Raw genomic sequence first — 19,704 nt, 5'->3', positions numbered from 1 at the left:
CTGGTGGGAATGTAAAATGGTACAACCACTTTGGAAATCTATCTGGTGTTTTCTTAAAAAGTTAGAAATAGAACTACCATACAACCCAGAAATCCCACTCCTCAGAATATACCCTAGAGAAATAAGAGCCTTCACACGAACAGATATATGCACACCCATGTTTATTGCAGCTCTGTTTACAATAGCAAAAAGCTGGAAGCAACCAAGGTGTCCATCTACGGATGAATGGGTAAATAAATTGTGGTATATTCACACAATGGAATACTACACATCGATAAAGAACAGTGACGAATCTGTGAAACATTTCATAACATGGAGGAACCTGGAAGGCATTATGCTGAGCGAAATCAGTCAGAGGCAAAAGGACAAATATTGTATAAGACCACTATTATAAGATTTTGAGAAATAGTATAAACTGAGAAGAACACATACTTTTGTGGTTACAAGGGGGGAGGGAGGGAGGGTGGGAGAGGGTTATTTACTGATTAGTTAGTAGATAAGAACTACTTTAGGTGAAGGGAAGGACAACACACAATACAGGGGAGGTCAGCACAACTGGACTGGACCAGAAAGCAAAGAAATTTCCTGAATAAACTGAATGTTTCGAAGGTCAGCGGAGCAGGGGCGGGGGTTTGGGGACTATGGCTTAAGGGGACTTCTAAGTCAATTGGCAAAATAAATTCTATTAAGAAAACATTCTGCATCCCTCTTTGAAGTGTGGCGTCTGGGGTCTTAAATGCTAACGAGCGGCCATCCATGATGCATCAATGAGTCTCAACCCACCTGGATCAAAGAAGAATGAAGAACACCAAGGACACAAGGCGATTACGAGACCAAGAGACAGAAAGGCCCATGTGAACTAGAAAGTACATCATCCTGAGACCAGAAGAACTAGATGGTGCCCGGCCACAACCGATGACTGCCCGGACAGGGAGCACAACAGAGAACCCCTGAGGGAGCAGGAGAGCAGTGGGATGCAGACCCCAAATTCTCATAAAAAGACCAGACTTAATGGTCTGACTGAGACTAGAAGAATCCCCGGCGGCCATGGTTCCCAAACCTTCTGTTGGCCCAGGACAGGAACCATTGCTGAAGCCAACTCATCAGACATGGATTGGACTGGACAAGGGTTTGGAGAGAGATGCTGATGAGGAGTGAGCTACTTGCATCAGTTGGACACTTGAGACTATCTTCGCATCTCCTGTCTGGAGGAGAGATGGGAGGGTAGAGGGGGTTAGAACCTGGCAAAACGGTCATGAAAGGAGAGACTGGAAGGAGGGAGAGGGCTGACTCATTAGGGGGAGAGTAAGTGGGAGTATGTAGTAAGGTGTATATAAGTTTATATGTGAGAGGCTGACTTGATTCGTAAACTTTCACTTAAAGCACAACAAAAATTATCAAAAAAAATGTACCACATAACCAGAGACCCCATCAGCCTGAGACCAGAAAAACTAGATGGTGACTGGCTAGCACCAATGACCACCTTGACAGGGAACACAACAGAGAGTCCCTGACGGAGGGGGAGAAGAGTGTGGTGCGGAGCTCAAATTTAGGTAAAAAGACCAGACTTAATGATCTGACTGAGACTGAGAAACCCTTGAAAACGTGGCCCCCAAATGCTCTCTAAACCCGGAACTGTAATCATTCCTGAAGCCAACTCTTCAAACAAAGATTAGACTGGACTATAAAAAATAAGATAATACTCGTAAAGAGTGTGCTTTCTTAGTTCACCCAGATACAGGACACTAAATGGGTAGCTCCTGTCCGAATGCAGGATGAGAAGGCAGAAAGGGGCATTCAAAAAATTTTTGGATGGTTGGATGGACACGGGAAACCCGTGGTGGAAAGGGGGAGTGTGCTGTCACATTATAGGGGTTGCAACCAGTGTCACATAACAATATGTGTATAAAGTTTTGTATGAGAAATTAACTTGAGCTGTAAACTTTCACCTAAAACACAATAAAAAAGGTAACCACTAAAAAAAAAAAACTACCTGAATACTAAAATAAATAAACGAACAAGCATAGAATATACATTTTGTAGAAAAAGAAACACATAAAATATAACATAATACACATAATTATAAGATACCATGATTAAATCGAGACAAAGTTATCAGATGAATAAGTGTAAATGAGTTTAATTTCTCTGTTAAAAGAAAAATATTTTCATATGACTCACAAGACACAATTATGTGCTGCATAAAAGTGACACATCTAAAACAAAATGATTCAGAAAGGCCAAGAAATAAAAGGAGAGACAAAAATATACCATGCAAATGGAAAAAGTGAAAAATCAAGGGTAATGACTCTTACATTAGACTAAGTAGAATTCAAGCCAAAAAGTCTTGTATGTGACAAAGAAGTGTGCTTTTTGATGCCAAAACCCACAATTCACAATGAATCAAATAACACATCAACCAGCTTAATGAAACAGAAAATACAGAAGATGCAGAGTCATAAAGAAAAAACACACTACTGATAGGAGATTTTAATATACCACTCTCAGTATAAGACAAATCAAGTGAACAAAAAAATAAATAAGAATATGGAGCTATGCAACATAATAATGTTGATATATATAATTTTACAGAGATACTACACTTTCTTCTCAAGTGTCCATGAAACAGTCACAAAAACTGATCATATGCTAGTTCACAAAGATCTGTAAGTTCCATAAACTAGAAACATCACTGTCTTAGTCATCTATCACAGAAAAACAACAAGTTGATGGTTTTAACAAAGAGAAATTTATTCTATCACAGTCTAGGAGGCTAGAAGTCCGAACTCGGGGCGTCAGCTCTAGCAGAAGGCTTTCTCTCTCTGCCGTTCTTCTCATCAATCTTCCCCCAGACTAGGAGCTTCTCTGAACAGGGACCCCAGGTCCAAAGGATGAGCTCTGCTCCTGGCACTGCTTTCTTGGTGGCATGAGGTCCCCAACTCTCTGTTTGCTTCCCTTTCCTTTTATCTCTTGAGAGATAAAAGGTGGTGCAGGCCACACCCCAGGGAAACTCACTTTAACATTAGATCTGGGATATGACCTGGGTAAGGGTGTTACAGCCCCACCCTAATCTATTTAACATAAAACAACAATCACAAAATGGAGGACAACCACACAATACCGGAAATCACGGCCTAACCAAGCTGACACATATTTTTGGGGGACACAATTCAATCCATGACAATTACAAACAACGCTGTATAATCATAATGCAATGAAACAAGAAAGTATTGACAAAATTTAAAAAATGGGGGAGTAGGGGAACTTCCAAGCTGCTCTGAAGGCATTGGTGAAAAACAAGGTTTCAGGAATTGATGGAATACCCATTGAGATGTTTCAACAAACAGATGCAGCGCTGGAGGTGCTCACTCGTCTATGCCAAGAAACATGGAAGACAGCTTCCTGGCCAACTGACTGGAAGAGATCCATATTTATGCCTAGTCCCAAGAAAGGTGGTCCAACCGAATGTGGAAATTATAGAACAATATCGTTAATATCACACGCAAGCAAAATTTTGCTGAAGATCATTCAAAAACGGCTGCAGCAGTATATCGACAGGGAACTGCCAGAAATTCAGGCTGGTTTCAGAAGAGAACGTGGAACCAGGGATATCTTTGCTGATGTCAGATGGCTCCTGGCTGAAAGCAGAGAATACCAGAAGGATGTTTACCTGTGTTTTATTGACTATGCAAAGGCATTTGACAGTGTGGATCATAACAAACTGTGGATAACACTGCGAAGAATGGGAATTCCAGAACACTTAATTGTGCTCATGAGGAACCTTTACATGGATCAAGAGGCAGTTGTTCGGACAGAACAAAGGGATACTGATTGGTTTAAAGTCAGGAATGGTGTACATCAGGGTTGTATTCTTTCACCATACATATTCAGTCTGTATGCTGAACAAATAATACAAGAAGCTGGACTATATGAAGAAGAACGGGGCATCAGGATTGGAGGAAGACTCATTAACAACCTGCGTTATCCAGATGACACAACCTTGCTTGCTGAAAGTGAAGAGGACTTGAAGGCACTTACTAATGAAGATCCAAGACCACAGCCTTCAGTATGGATTACACCTCAACATAAAGAAAACAAAAATCCTCACAACCGGACCAATGAGCAACATCATGATAAACAGAGAAAAGTTTGAAGTTGTCAAGGATTTTATTTTACTTGGATCCACAATCAACCACCATGGAAGCAGCAGTCAGGAAATCAAAAGACACATTGCATTGCTTTGGGTAAATCTGCTGCAAGGGACCTCTTCAAAGTGCTGAAGAGCAAAGATGTCACCCTGAAGACTAAGGTGCACCTGACCCAAGGCATGGTATTTTCAATCACATCATATGCATGTGAAGGCTGGACAATGAATAAGGAAGATGGGAGAAGAGTTGACGCTTTTGAATTGTGGTGTTGGCAAAGAATATTGAATATACCATGGACTGCCAAAAGAACGAACAAATCTGTCTTAAAAGAAGTACAGCCAGAATGTTCCTTAGAGGCAAGGAGGGCGAGACTGTGTCTTACATACTTTGGACATGTTGTCAGGAGGGATCAGTCCCTGGAGAAGGACATCACGCTTGGCAGAGTACAGGGTCAGCAGAAAAGAGGAAGACCCTCAACAAGGTGGATTGACACAGTGGCTGCAACAATAAGCTCAAGCATAACAACGATTGTAAGGATGGCTCAGGACTGGGCAGTGTTTCGTTCTGTTGTGCAGAGGGTCGCTATGAGTCGGAGCCGACTCGACCGCACCTAACAACAACAATAACACATATCAGAATCTATGGAATGCATTTAAAGCAGGGATCAGAGGAAAAACTATAGCACAAAACACTTTTATCAGTATAAATGAAAGACTGAAAATTAATTAATTAAATATTTAGCTCAGAAAAAACACCACTAAGTAAGTAAAAGAGAACACAAGAAAGGAACTAATAAAAATGAAAATGGAAATTAATGGCATAGAGAGAGGAAAAAAAGTAGACCTAGTTGAATCAAAATCCTGGTTTTTAAAAGATTAAGAATAGAAAAACCACTAGCTAAACTGATCAGAATAAAATAGAGAACATCAAAATATACAAAATTAGTAATGAGGAAATAACTATTAAACAGAATAAATTTAAGAAATCATAAGCGACTACTTTGCAGACCTCTATGCAAATAAATTTCAAAATCTAGATTATATGGTGATTTCCTAGGAAAATGCAGATTACCAAAGAGATAGAAAGAGACCAATTTCCACACTAAGAGAAAATTTTTAAGGAACTACCTACAAAAAGTACCATGCCCAGATGGTTTCATAGGGGAACTCTACCAAAATCTCAAAGACCCTGTAATCCCAATACTTCATAAATTGTTCCAGTGCATTGAAAAGGGAGGAAAGTGTTCTAATTTTTTTGTGAAGCAAGTATAAATCACTGATAAGTAAACCTGATAAAGACAGTACAAAGAAAAAAAACTACAGACCAATATCATTTTGAATATCAATGCAAAAGTACTTAACGAATCATGATCAGCAGAATCCAATCACATTAAGAAAATAATACACCATAAGCAAGTACTATTTATTCCAAGAATACAATGTTGTTTCAATATTTGTAATAGTTATATATATTTAGTAATAGTAATGTTGTTGTTTGCCAGTGGAGTCAATTCCAACTCATAGCAACCCTATAGGACAGAGTAGCACTGCCCCATAGGGTTTGCAAGGCTGTAATCTTTACGGAAGCAGATCGCCAAGTCTTTTCTCTTGCAGAGCCGCTGGGTAGGTTTGAACTTTCGACCTTTTGGTTAGCACCCTAGCACTTAACCACTGTGCCACACACACACACAAAAAAACCTTGCCGTCTAGTCAGTTCTGATTCATAGCGACTCTATAGGACATAGTAACACTGCCCCATAAGGTTTCCAAAGAGTTCCTAGTGGATTCAAACAGCTGGCCTTTTGGTTAGCAGCCGAGCTCTTAACCACTGAGCCACCAGGGCTCTGCTGCACCACCAGGGCTCCTTATATGGTAAACCAAACTAGTCCTAAAACCAGCATCGTACTTAAGGGGAATCACTAGAAACATTTCCACTAAGGTGAGCAACAGGACAAGGACGCCCTCTACTTCCACTACCGTTATACATTGAATTAGAGGTATTAGCCAATGAAATTATAAAAGAGAGATGAATTAGTAGCATGAGAATTGGAAGAGAAAACATAAAACCATATTTACAGATGATATGGTAGTATACATTTAAAATCTTAAAGCAGGGGACAGCAAACTATAGCCAAATCCAGCCCACTCCCTATTTTCGCATGGCCCATGAGCCAAGAATGGTTTTGTATTTTAAAAGTTGAAAAAAATCAAAAAATATTTTGTGAAATCTGAAAACTATATAAAATTTAAATTTAAGTGTCCATAAATATAGTTTTACTGGAACACTGCTATATTAATTTGTTTACATATTACCTATGGCTGCTTTCATTCTACAATGGCAGAATTGAGTAGTTGTGACAGAGGCCACATGTAGTGCTGTCATCACTTTGCACTACTGCTCAGTGCACTACAAATCACTAACACAGTTATAACTCAACAGTGTTTCCAGTGCCATGCATATTACAGTACCAGAACATTTTATTTTACTTTTTATTACCAGTGCATACTGATCATGTCAAAACAAAAACAAACATTTTTTAAAAGTGGACTTTAAATGTTGTAATTTAAGGCTCAGCAGAGTATGGATTACTTTGTTATTAAATTAAATGGCAAAGCATTGTGCTTATTATGCAATGATACTATAGCACTATAGCTGTGCCCAAGAAAATACAATATGTGTTAACAGTGCCAGACTAAGCACTCATTACAATATTTCCAACTCATAGGAAAGCAATAGTTAAAAAAAAAAAAAAGAATATTTAGGAATATCTCATCACGACAGAATTTATTCACAAAAGAAAAAGAATCTGCAGCCCAAACAAGCTCACTCTTTAGCAACACAAGGAAAGTCATTTACTGATGACAAGTTAATAAATAATATTTGATTGTAGCAGCCCAAAAAATGTATTCAGAGAAAATAAACTTGTTTAAGATTATTAGCAAGAACACTTGATCAAAGAGGTGACATTGGAAACAACATGGATAGCCAATTAAAAAGAAGGCAAATGCCTTGAATAATAGAGCATAAACATACTCTTGTGTCAAGTCGATTCCAACTCATAGCATCCCTATAAGACAGAGTAGAACTGCCCCATAGGGTTTCCAAGGCCGTAATCTTCACAGAAGCAGACTGCCACATCTTTCTCCTGAGGAGTGGGTTCTAGCAGCTGAGCTCTTAACCACTGCATCACCAGGGCTTCTTAATACTAAAACTCATTATTTTCTTTGTAGTCTCAAGTACAAACCAAAAATGATTCATCATGAAGTTAATGACAATCTATAGGACCCCTTGCGTGAATCCCTTCCAAAGCCCTCGGAAGGACCTAACAATGTGTTCACATGATCATATTCTTTTTTTTTTTTAATTTGAAAAAAGAAGATATAGTACCTGCGATTAATTAAGACTTTGTCTTTTCCTCTTCGACTTTCTCTGTGCCATATTTTGTTTCATTTAGTGATACTGGAGTAGCAAGGGGCTTTTTGGTACAGGTAGTCTCTGACTTTCAACAGGACTCCGTTCTGAGGACTCCATTGTAAATCGGTTCTGACGTAAGCCGAATACCTCATTTTTTTGGGGGGGCGGAGAGGGGAGGTTTCATTATTATTGCCTTTTATAATCAGTAGCTTTATAAATCATATCATTAAACATCTGTGAGTGAACATCTGAGGATGATAACATCAGCAAATTACATTGTATGTACTACATATTACTAATGATAAGAAAAGAAAAAAAAAACCCACTGCCATTGAGTTGCTTCTGACTCATAGCGACTGTCTTAGCCTGGGTTCTCTAGAGAAGCAAAACCATTAAAGTGTATAAATACATAGAGATTTATATCAAGGAAATGGTTCACGTGGTTGTACAGGCTGGAAAGTCCCAAGTCAATGGGTCAGAATAGAAGCTTCTCCTGATTCACATAGCCCCTGGGGCTGGTGAACCCAAGATTGGCAGATCAGAGAGTAGGGCTCTTGCTCATAGGCTGTGAGGATCAATGAATCCCAAGATTGACAGACAAGACCATAGGTAAGCTGCTAGCTCAAGTCCCAAGAACCGGAGGTCAGACGAACAGAAGCCAGCTGCAGGATCCAGCATTAGGGAAAAGCCCCCAAGCCTTGCCAGAATGTCCACTTACATTCAATATAGGCCACACACCCAAGAAAATTTCCTTTCAACTGATTGGCTACTCACAGCAGATCCCATCATGAGGGTACACTTATCAAATGGAAGTAATCAGAACAGTATACGACTACCAAAACACTAAGAATCATGACCCAGCCAAGTTGACCACATCTTAACCATCACAGTCCATCCCTTGTCAACTTGGCACCTGCACACATCTCCTTGAACTATACATAATCTCTGAATTAAGACAATTACAAAGTCATACTTGCACCTAATATGTTACAATGAACACATATAGAACTGAAAATGCACTAGCCCTGTTTACATCTTATATATTTTATGAGTGAAGAAAACAAAAATATTTGATGCACACACACAACACGGACATAACAATTACAGTCCTTGTTTCTGCAACTGGTATTTAGAACTACCTTCTTCCACCACCCATTCTGTATTTCCTTTGCCCTCAGCAAGCATGTCAGCTGGTTGTGGTTCTTTGCCTGGTGGGGTGACCCAAATCTTCATTCCTGAAGGGTCTTGGCCATCAGTAGTTGTGTCGATATTGGGTTGTTATAGATTCCCACTGACTTTAATCACAGGGCACGGTAGTACTAAGAGATGCCCTAAAGGATCTCTTGCATTCCAGACTTACTCTTCTTTATGTCTGTTATGTAGTATCAATCCGATTTCTTCTTGGTAATCAAGGTGAATCACACCAGCCAGTATGGTAACTCCCTTCTTTGCCTGTTGAGCCAGAAGCATAAGGAGCCCAAAGTGGCCAGGTGCCATTCTTAGCTTCCAGTTCAACGGAATCGGTGATATGTCTTCAGATGGGAACACTCCTCCCTTTGGAACTAAGACCTCTAGACCTGCAGAGCATAAGGTCCGGGGGACAGAAAGCAAAAATTGTGCAAGTGGGTCACTAGGGATAATAGTGAGTGGTGCCACTCCCATTTCCACCTCTTGATTTCTGGACCCATGAATCCTGGCTATGGGAGAAATGGTACCATATATTGGACGCAAGTTTAGAGCATACACAGCCCCCTGGAGAACACTGCCTCAACTCTGCAATGTATTGCCATGCAGCTGGCACCGTAATTGTGATTTTAGAAGGCCATAACATCGTTCTATCAAGCCAGCTGCTTCAGGATGATGGAGAACAGGGTGTTCTTGTTGTTGTTATTGTTATTAGCTGCTATTGAGTTGGTTCCGACTCACAGTGACCCTATGTACCACAGAACGAAACACTGCCCAGTCCTGCGCCATCCTCACAATTGTCGTTATGCTTGAGCCCATTGTTGCAGCCACTGTGTCAATCCATCTCATTGAGGGTCTTCCTCTTTTCCACCGACCCTCTACTTTTCCAAGCATGATGTTCTTCTCCAGGGACTGATCTCTCCTGATAACATGTCCAAAGTATGTGAGACACAGTCTCGCCATCCTTGCTTCTAAGGAGCATTCTGGTTGTACTTCTTCCAAGACAGATTTATTTGTTCTTTTGGCAATCCATGGTATATTCAGTATTCTTCGCCAACACCACAATTCAAAGGCATCAATTCTTTGGTCTTTCTTATTTACTGACCAGCTTTCACATGCATATGAGGCGATCGGAAATACCATGGATCGGATCAGGCACACCTTAAACTGCAAGGTGATGTCTTTGCTTTTCAACACTTTAAAGAGGTATCTTGCAGCAGATTTGCCCAATGCAATGCATCTTTTGGTTTCTTGACTGCTGCTTCCATGGCGGTTGATTGTGGATCCAAGTAAAATGAAATCCTTGATAACTGCAACCTTTTCTCCATTTATCATGATGTTGCTTATTGGTCCAGTTGTGAGGATTTTTGTTTTCCTTATGTTGAGGTGTAATCCCTATTGAAGGCTGTGGTCTTTCATCTTCATTGGTAAGTGCCTTCAAGTCCTCTTCACTTTCAGCAAGCAAGGTTGTGTCATCTGCATAACGCAGGTTGTTAATGAGTCTTCCTCCAATCCTGATGCCCTGTTCTTCTTCATATAGTCCAGCTTCTCAGATTATTTGCTCAGCATACAGATTGAATAGGCATGGTGAAAGGATACAGCCATGATGCACATCTTTCCCGACTTTAAACCCCACAGTATTCCCTTGTTCTGTCTGAACAACTGCCTCTTGATCTACGTACAGGTTCCTCGTGAGCACAGTTAAGTGTTCTGGAATTCCCATTCTTCCCAATGTTATCCATAATTTGTTATGATCCACACAGTCAAATGCCTTTGCATAATCAATAAAAACACAGGTAAACATCCTTCTGGTATTCTCTGCTTTCAGCCAGGATCCATCTGACATCAGCAATGATATCCCTGGTTCCACGTCCTCTTCTGAAACCAGCCTGAATTTCTGGCAGTTCCCTGTCGATATACCGCTGCAGCCGTTTTTGAATGATCTTCAGCAAAATTTTGCTTGCGTGTGATATTAAGGATATTGTTCTATAATTTCCACATTCAGTTGGATCACCTTTCTTGGGAATGGGCATAAATATGGATCTCTTCCAGTCAGTTGGCCAGGAAGCTGTCTTCCAAACTTCTTGGCATAGACGAGTGAGCACTTCCAGTGTGGCATCCATTTGTTGAAACATCTCAATTGATATCCCGTCAATTCCTGGAGCCTTCTTTTTTGCCAATGCCTTCAGAGCATCTTGGACTTCTTCCTTCAGCACCATCGGTTCCTGATCATATGCTACCTCTTGAAATGGTTGAACGTCAACAAATTCTTTTTGATATAATGACGCTGTGTACTCCTTTCATCTTCTTTTGATGCTTCCTGAGTCGTTTAATATTTTCCCCATAGAATCCTTCCATTTTGCAACTCAACGCTTGAATTTTTTCTTCAGTTCTTTCAGCTTGAGAAATGCCGGGCATGTTTTTCCATTTTGGTTTTCTATCTCCAGCCCTTTGCACATGTCATTATAATACTTTGCCTTCTTGAGCTGCCCTTGAAAACCTCCCATTCGGTTCTTTTACTTCATCATTTCTTCCTTTTGCTTTAGCTGCTGAACATTCAAGAGCAAGTTTCAGAGTCTCTTCTGGTGGGGAATAGGATAAGACCAGTGAATTCCATGAGCATGGGCCCATTGCTGCACTTCATTTTCTGTGAAGTGAGTCCCTTGATCTGAGGCAATGCTGTGTGAGATACCTTGATGGTGGATAAAGCATTCTCTGAGTCCACAGATGGTAGTTTTGGCAGAAGCATTGTGTGCAGGGAAGACAAATCCATACCCAGAGTAAGTGTCTACTCTGGTAAGAACAAAACACTGCCAGAATGAAAGTGGGGTCCAATGTAATCAACTTGCCACCAGGTTGCAGGTTGACCACTTCGAGGAATGTTGCCATATCGGGGACTCAGTGTTTGGTCTCTGCTGCTGGCAGATTGGGCACTCAGCAGTGGTTGTAGCCAAGTCAGCCTTGGTGAGTGGAAATCCACGTTACTGAGCCCATGCATAACCTCCATCCCTGACACCATGGCCACTTTGTTCATGAGCCCATTGAGCAATGACAGGAATAGCTGGGGAAAGAAGATGAGTGTTTTCCACAGAACACATCATCCTATGCACTTGATTGTTAAAATCCTCCATTGCCAAGGTCACCCTTTGGTGATTATTCACATGGGACACAAATATCTTCACTACTTTGGCCCATTTGGAGAGGTCTATACACATACCTCTTCCCTATACCTCCTTGTCTCCAATTTTCCAATCATGTTCCTTCCAAGTCCCAGACCATCCAGATAAACCATTAGCCACGGCCCATGAATCAGTATACAATCGCACATCTGGCCATTTCTCCTTCCAAGCAAAGTGAACAACCAGGTTCTCTGCTCAGAGTTCTGCCCATTGGGAGGATTAGCCTGCACAACTGTCCTTCAGGGAAGTCCCAGAGGGGCTGTAGTGCTGATGGTGTCCACTTTCAAATGGCGCCTGCCTATCTTGCAGAACCATCTGTAACCAGGCACGAGTTTTCTCTTCCTCAATCAACTGATCATAAGGAACTCCCCAGGAGGCCATAAGTGCACACTGGTAAATAGAAGGTAATATGACAAGAGTGGAGACCATGGGCATTTGGGTCACTTCCTCACGAAACTTATTTGTGCCTTCAGGTCCTGCTCAGGCCCGATCTCATATATACTTCCATTTAATGATGGAGTGCTGCTGTGCGCGTCCAACTTTATGAGTCTGTGGGTCAGACAACACACAGTTCATGAAGGGCAGTTCAGACAGAACAGTGACTTGATGTCCCATGGTTAAGTGTTTAGTCTCTACTAAGGCCCAGTACATAGATCAAGAGGAAGTTGTTCGGACAGAACAAGGGGATACTGATTGGTTTAAAATCAGGAAAGGTGTGCATCAGGGTTGTATTCTTTCACCATACCTATTTAATCTGTATGCTGAACAAATAATACGAGAACCTGGACTATATGAAGAAGAATGGGGCATCAGGATTGGAGGAAGACTCATTAACAACCTGCGTTATCCAGATGACACAACCTTGCTTGCTGAAAGTGAAGAGGACTTGAAGCACTTACTAATGAAGATCAAAGACCACAGCCTTCAGTATGGACTGCACCTCAACATAAAACAAAAACTCTCACAACTGAACCAATGAGCAACATCATGATAAACAGAGAAAAGATTGAAGGTGTCAAGGATTTCATTTTACTTGGATCCACAATCAACAGCCATGGAAGCAGCAGTCAAGAAATCAAAAGACATATTGCATTGGGTAAATCTGCTGCAAAGGACCTCTTCAAAGTGTCGAAGAGCAAAGATGTCACCCTGAAGACTAAGGTGTGCCTGACCCAAGCCATGGTATTTTCAATGGCGTCATATACGTGTGAAAGCTGGTCAATGATTAAGGAAGACTGAAGAATAGTTGACGCCTTTGCATTGTGGTGTTGGCGAAGAATATTGAATATACCACAGACTGCCAAAAGAACGAACAAATCTGTCTTGGAAGAAGTGTGGCCAGAATGCTCCTTGGAGGCAAGGATGGCGAGACTGTGTCTTCCATACTTTGGACATGTTGTCAGGAGTGATCAGTCCCTGGAGAAGGACATCATGCTTGGCAGGGTACAGGGTCAGCGGAAAAGAGGAAGACCCTCAACGAGGTGGATTGACACAGTGGCTGCAACAGTGAGCTCAAGCATAACAACAATTGTAAGTATGGCACAGGACCAGGCAGTGTTTCGTTTTGTTGTGCATAGGGCCGCTATGAGTCGGAACTGACTCGATGGCACCTAACGACAATAAGAACAACAAGGCCCAGTAACAAGCCAAAAGCTGTTTCTCAAAAGGAAAGTAGTTATCTGCAGAGGATGGCAGGGCTTTGCTCCAAAATCCTAAGGGCCTGTGCAGTGATTCACCAATAGGGGCCTGCCAAAGACTCCAAACAGCATCTCTATCTGCCACTGACACTTCAAGCACCATGGGATCAGCTGGATCATATAGCCCAAGTGGCAAAGCGGCTTACATGGCATCCTGAACCTGTTGCAGAGCCTTCTCTTATTCTGGGCCCTACTCAAAACTAGCAGCTTTTCAAGTCACTTGATAAATAGGCTGGTGTAACACACCCAAATGAGGAATATGTTCCCTCCAAAATTCAAAGAGACCCACTAGGCATTGTGCCTCTTTTTTAGTTGTGGGAGGAGCCAAATGCAATAATTTATCCTTCACTTTAGAAGGAATATCTCAACATGCCCCACACCACTGGACCCCTAGAAATTTCACTGAGGTAGAAGGCGCCTGAATTTTTGTGGGATTAATTTTACACCCTTTTGCACACAAATCTTTTATGAATAAGTCCAGATTCATTGACGCTTCTTCCTTACTAGGTTCAGTCAGCATACTGTCGTCAATGTAATGCACCAGTGTGACGTCTTGTGGGAGGGAAGGCGATCAAGGTCCCTGCTGACTAAATTATGACCTAGGGCTGAATAGTTGATGTAGCCCTGGAGTAGGCAACTGAAGGTATATTGCTGGCCTTGTCATCTGAAGGCAAACTGCATATGATGGTCCTTCAAAACAGGTATGGAGAAAAAGGCATTAGCCAGATCGATAGCTGCATACCAGGTACCAGGAGATATATTAATTTGCTCAAGCAATGAAATTACATCTGGAACAGCAGCTGCAATTGGAGTCACTACTTGGTTAAGTTTTCAATAATCCACTGTCATTCTCCAAGATCCATCTGTTTTTTGCATAGGCCAAATAGGCGAGTTGAGTGGGGATGTGGTGGGAATCACCACCCCTGCATCTTTCAAGTGCTTGATGGTGGCAGTAATCTCTGCAATCCTCCAGGAATGTGGTATTGCTTTAGTTTACTATTTTCCTAGGTAATGGCAGTTCTAATGGCTTCCACTTGGCTTTTCTTACCATAATAGCCCTTACTCCATTTTTCAGGGATCCAATGTGGGGGTTCTAACAGTTGGCGAGTATATTCCAATTATGCATTCTGGAAGTGGGAAAATCACTACAGGATGGGGACCCACTGGACCTACTGTGAGATGGTCATGCCTTTGAGTCAAATTGGACTCATAGCAACCCTATAGGACAGAGTAGAACTGCCCCATAGGGTTTCCAAGGAATGGCTGGTGGATTCAAACTGCCGACCTTTTAGGTTAGCAGCCATAGCTTTTAACCACTATGCCAAAGAAGGTAGTAATCGCAGTTCACAGCAACTCCAATATGGTTTTGGGGACTATCTGTATTCAGTTAATAAGATGAGTTAGGAACACACTTGGTTTGTTACAGTGCAATGATTCTCAACTTGGTGTGACTTTGCCCCCCAGGAGACATTTAGCAATGTCTGAAGACATTTTTGGTTGTGACAATTGGAGTGGGAGTGGGTGGGTAGTGCTACTGCCGTCTAGTGAGTAGAGGCAAAGGAGGCTGGCAAACATCTGAAAATTCACAGGATGCCACTCACCCCCAACTAAGAGCTAACAAACTCAAAATGTCAATAGTGCCAAGGCTGAGAAACCTTTGTTTAGTGGATTAAATTTGTATGATTTTCAGTTTCATTTATTATTAAGTTATTCCTGGATATCTTGCTGTAGAAATGGCTTCAAAGAACTCTCTGTGCAGATTCACCCAGAGCAATGATATGAAGCCATAGGACCAGAGATTGTATCACTATATGAACTTGCTCTAGGGTAATTTGCACTAGAAGTATATAGGTAGTGGAGAAAAAACAAGGTTTGAAGCTTATGGAGCCAGAAGTTAGTCTGAGATAATTCTTCCAAATATCAAACATGTAAAATTAAGGAAGGATGCCTAGTCAAAAGAGAAATTCTCTTCTGTCAGGAATATGATCAATAGTGGAGCATGTGGGATTATAAATGCATTACATTTTTTTTTCTTTTTTCTGACGTGAATTATGCAAAATGGAATTATAGAGTTCCTGTGATTCTTGGACACAACCTATTGCAATACTACAAATACCATGTATGTCTGTTTTTAAAATCACATGTTTTATGCATCCCAACAAATGGGCATCTTGGCATTACATTAATAGCCATGAGCTGCGAAGCTGAAAGAAAACTTTCTAAGCTATAATTAAAGTACATTTTGAATTATTTTGCCATTGCATCTATAAAAAGTATTATAAAAATTATGGTCATATAAAGAGGCAACCAAAAATGGTGGGAAAAAGTATTAGAGTTATTTTAGGTAGTTAATTAATTAAATATTATCTACTGATTGATTTTTGAGATGTTATTTTATTTGTCTCCACACGTCTGTCAGTTTGTCGTACTGTTGTGGCTTGCATGTTGCTGTGATGCTGGCAGCTATGCCACTGGTATTTCAAATACCAGCAGGGTAACCCTTGGTGGACAGGTTTCAATTGAGCTTCCAGACTAAGACAGACTGGGAAGACACACTTGGCAGTCTATGTCTGAAACTTAGCCAGTGAAAACCTAGTGAATAGCAGCGGAACATTTTCTAGTGTAGTACAGGAAACTGAGCTCCTCAGGTTGGAAGGCACTCAAAATAGGACTGGGGAAGAGCTGCCTCCTCAAAGTACAGTCAACCTTAATGATGTGGATGGAGTCAAGGTTTCGGGCTTTTCATGTGCTGATGTAGCATGACCCGAAATGAGAAGAAATGGTTGCAAATATCCATTAATAATTGGAATGTGAAATGTACAAAGTATGAATCTAGGAAAATTGCAAGTTGTCAAAAATAAAATGGAAAGCTTGAAGACCGATATACTAGGCATTAGTGAGCTACAATGGACTGGTATTGGCCATTTTGAATCAGACAATCATATGGTCTACTATGCTGAGAATGACAAATTGAAGAGGAATGGTGTCACGTTCACCTTCAAAAAGAACATTTCAAGATCTATCCTGAAGGACAACATTCTCAGTGATAGGATAATATTCATACATCTACAAGGAAGACCAGTTAATAAGACTGTTATTCAAATTTATGCACCAGCCACTAAGGCCAAAGATGAAGAAATTAAGATTTCTATCTACTTGTGCAGTCTGAAATTGTTGAAACACCCAAACAAGATGCATTGATAATTACTGGTGATTATAAAAGAAAAAAAAAAGTTGTTTTTTTTTTTTTATAAAAGAAAGTTGGAAACACAGAAGGATTGGTAGTTGGAAAATGTGGTCTTGGTAACAGAAACGATGCCAAAGATTGCATAATAGAATTTTGCAAGACTAAGGAGTTCTTCATTGCAAATACCTTTTTTCAACAACATAAACAGCGATTATACACCTTGATCTCACCAGATGGAATACACAGGAATCAAATCAACATCTGTGGAAAGAGATGATGGAAAAGCTCAATATCATCAGTCAGAACAAGGCCAGAACAGACCATCAATTGCTCATATGCAAGTTCAAGTTGAAGCTGAATCAAATTAGAATAAGTCCATTAGAGCCAAATTATGACTTTGAATATATTCCACCAGAATTTAGAGACTGTTTCCGGAACAGATTTGACTCATTAAACACTAATGACCGAAGATCAGACAAGTTGTGGGATGACATCAAGGACATAATACATGAAGAAAGCAAAAGGTCATAAAAAGAGACAGAGAAAAAAGGAAAAAAAGACCAAAATGGATGTCAGAAGAGACTCTGAAATGATGAAGTAAAAGAGCTAAACAGAAGATTTCAAAGGACAGCTTGAGAAGATAAAGTGAAGTATTATAATGAAATATGCAAATATTTAGTTAGAAAACCAAAAGGGAAGAACACGCATGCTCAGCATTGCTCAAGCTGAAAGATTTGAAGAGAAAATTCAAGTCTTGAGTTGCAATATTGAAGAATTCTACGGGGAAAATATTAAATGATGCAGGAGGCATCAAAAGAAGATGGAAGGAATACACAGAATCACTGCATCAAAAAAGAATTGGTCGAGACGCAATCACTTCAGGAAGCAGCTTAAGAACTGATGGTACTGAAGGAAGACGTCCAAGCTGCACTGAAGGCGGTGGTGAAAAACAAGGCTCCAGGAATTGACAGGATACCAATTGAGACATTTCAAGAAATGGAAGCAGTGCTGGAAGCACCCCCACTTCTATGCCAAGAAATTTGGAAGAGAGCTACCTGGCCAACCAACTGGAAGAGATTCATATTTGTGCCCATTCCAAAGAAAGATGATCCAACAGAATTCAGCAATTATTCAACAACATCATTAATATCACACACATGTAAAATTTTGCTGAAGATCATTCAAAAATGGTTGCAGCAATACATCAACAGGGAACTGCCAGAAATTCAAGCTGTATTCAGAAGAGGACATTGAACAAGAGATATCATTGCTGACCTCAGGTGGATCTTGTCTGAAAGCAGAGAATACCAAAAATATGTTTACCTGCATGTTACTAACTATGCGAAGACATTCAACTCTGTGGATCATAACAAATTATGGATAATATTACAAAGGATGGCAATTCCAGAACACTTAATTGTGCTCTTGCAGAGCCTGTACATAGACCAAGAAGCAACATTCGAACAGAACAAGGGGATGCTGTGTGGTTTAAAATGCGGAAGGGTGTGCATCAGAGTTGTATCCTTTCACCATACTCATTCGATCTGTGTGCTGAGCAAATAATTCCAGAAGGTGGACTATATGAAGAAGAATGGGACATCAGGATTGGAGGAAGACTCATTAACAACCATCGATGTGGAGATGACACAACCTTGCTTGCTGAAAGTGAAAAGGACTTGAAGCACCTACTGATGAAGATTAAAGACTACAGCCTTCGTTATGGATTATACCTCAACATAAGGAAAACAAAAATCCTCACAACTGGACCAATAAGCGATATCATGAGAAATGGACAAAAAATTGAAGTTGCCAAAGATTTCATTTTGCTTGGCTCTACAATCAATGCCTATGGAAGCAGCAGTCATGAAATCAAAAGACACATTGCATTGGGCAAATCTGCTGCAAAAAACCTCTTTAAAGTGTTAAAAATTAAAGATGTCACTTTAAGGACTAAGATGCACCTGACCCAAGCCATGGTATTTTCAAAATTGTCCCATATGCATGCAAAAGCTGAACAACGAATAAAGAAGACTAAAAAAGAATTGATGCCTTTGAATTACAGTGTTCTCAAAGAATATTGACTATACCATGGACTGCCAGAAGAACAAACAAATCTGTCTTAGAAAAAGTACAACCAGGATGCTCCTTAGAAGCAAGGATGGAGAGACTTCGTCTCACGTGCTTTGAACATGTTATCAGGACGGACCAGTTCCTGGAGAAGAACATCATGCTTGGTAAAGTAGAGGGTACTTTGTGGAAAATATTTTGACCTTGTGTTACTGAACCAGAAGTGTCAACAGTGAAAGCAGTAAATTTCATTCACTCTATGGGCTTACCTGTGAGTTCCATTAATTTTTGTCAGAAATAGAAGCTGAGTATCCTGAACTTCCCTACCATACTGCATTTTTGATGGTTTACCAGTGATAAAGTTTAATTGTGTGTTTGGTTTTTTGTTTTGTTTTGTTTTGAGCTCAGGGTTTAGATTAAAATTTTTCTGAGTGAGAAACCCCGAGACTACGGCTCCCGGACACCTTTTCAGCTCAGTAATGAAGCCACTCCTGAGGTTCACCCTTCAGCCAAAGATTGCACAGACTCAAACAACAAAATGAGACCGAAGGGGCATACCAGTCCAGGGGCAGGGACTAGGTGGCTGGAGGGAACAGGAAAGCTGGTAACAGGGAACCCAAGGTTGGAAAGGGAGAGTGTTCATAGGTCGTGGAGTGGTTAACCAATGTCATAGAACAATGTGTGCACCGACTGTTTAATGAGAAACTAGTTTGTTCTGTAAACCTTCTTCTAAAGTACAATAAATTTTTAAAAATTTTCTAAATGAAAACTGCTCTCAACAACTATTATCAAACACTTAATGATGTTAAAAATTAGCTTTTGTTGTG

Source organism: Loxodonta africana, chromosome X, assembly GCF_030014295.1.
Source record: "Loxodonta africana isolate mLoxAfr1 chromosome X, mLoxAfr1.hap2, whole genome shotgun sequence".
Taxonomy (NCBI): domain Eukaryota; kingdom Metazoa; phylum Chordata; class Mammalia; order Proboscidea; family Elephantidae; genus Loxodonta; species Loxodonta africana.
The sequence above is the reverse complement of the archived record's forward strand: the minus strand, read 5'-3'. Positions refer to the sequence as shown.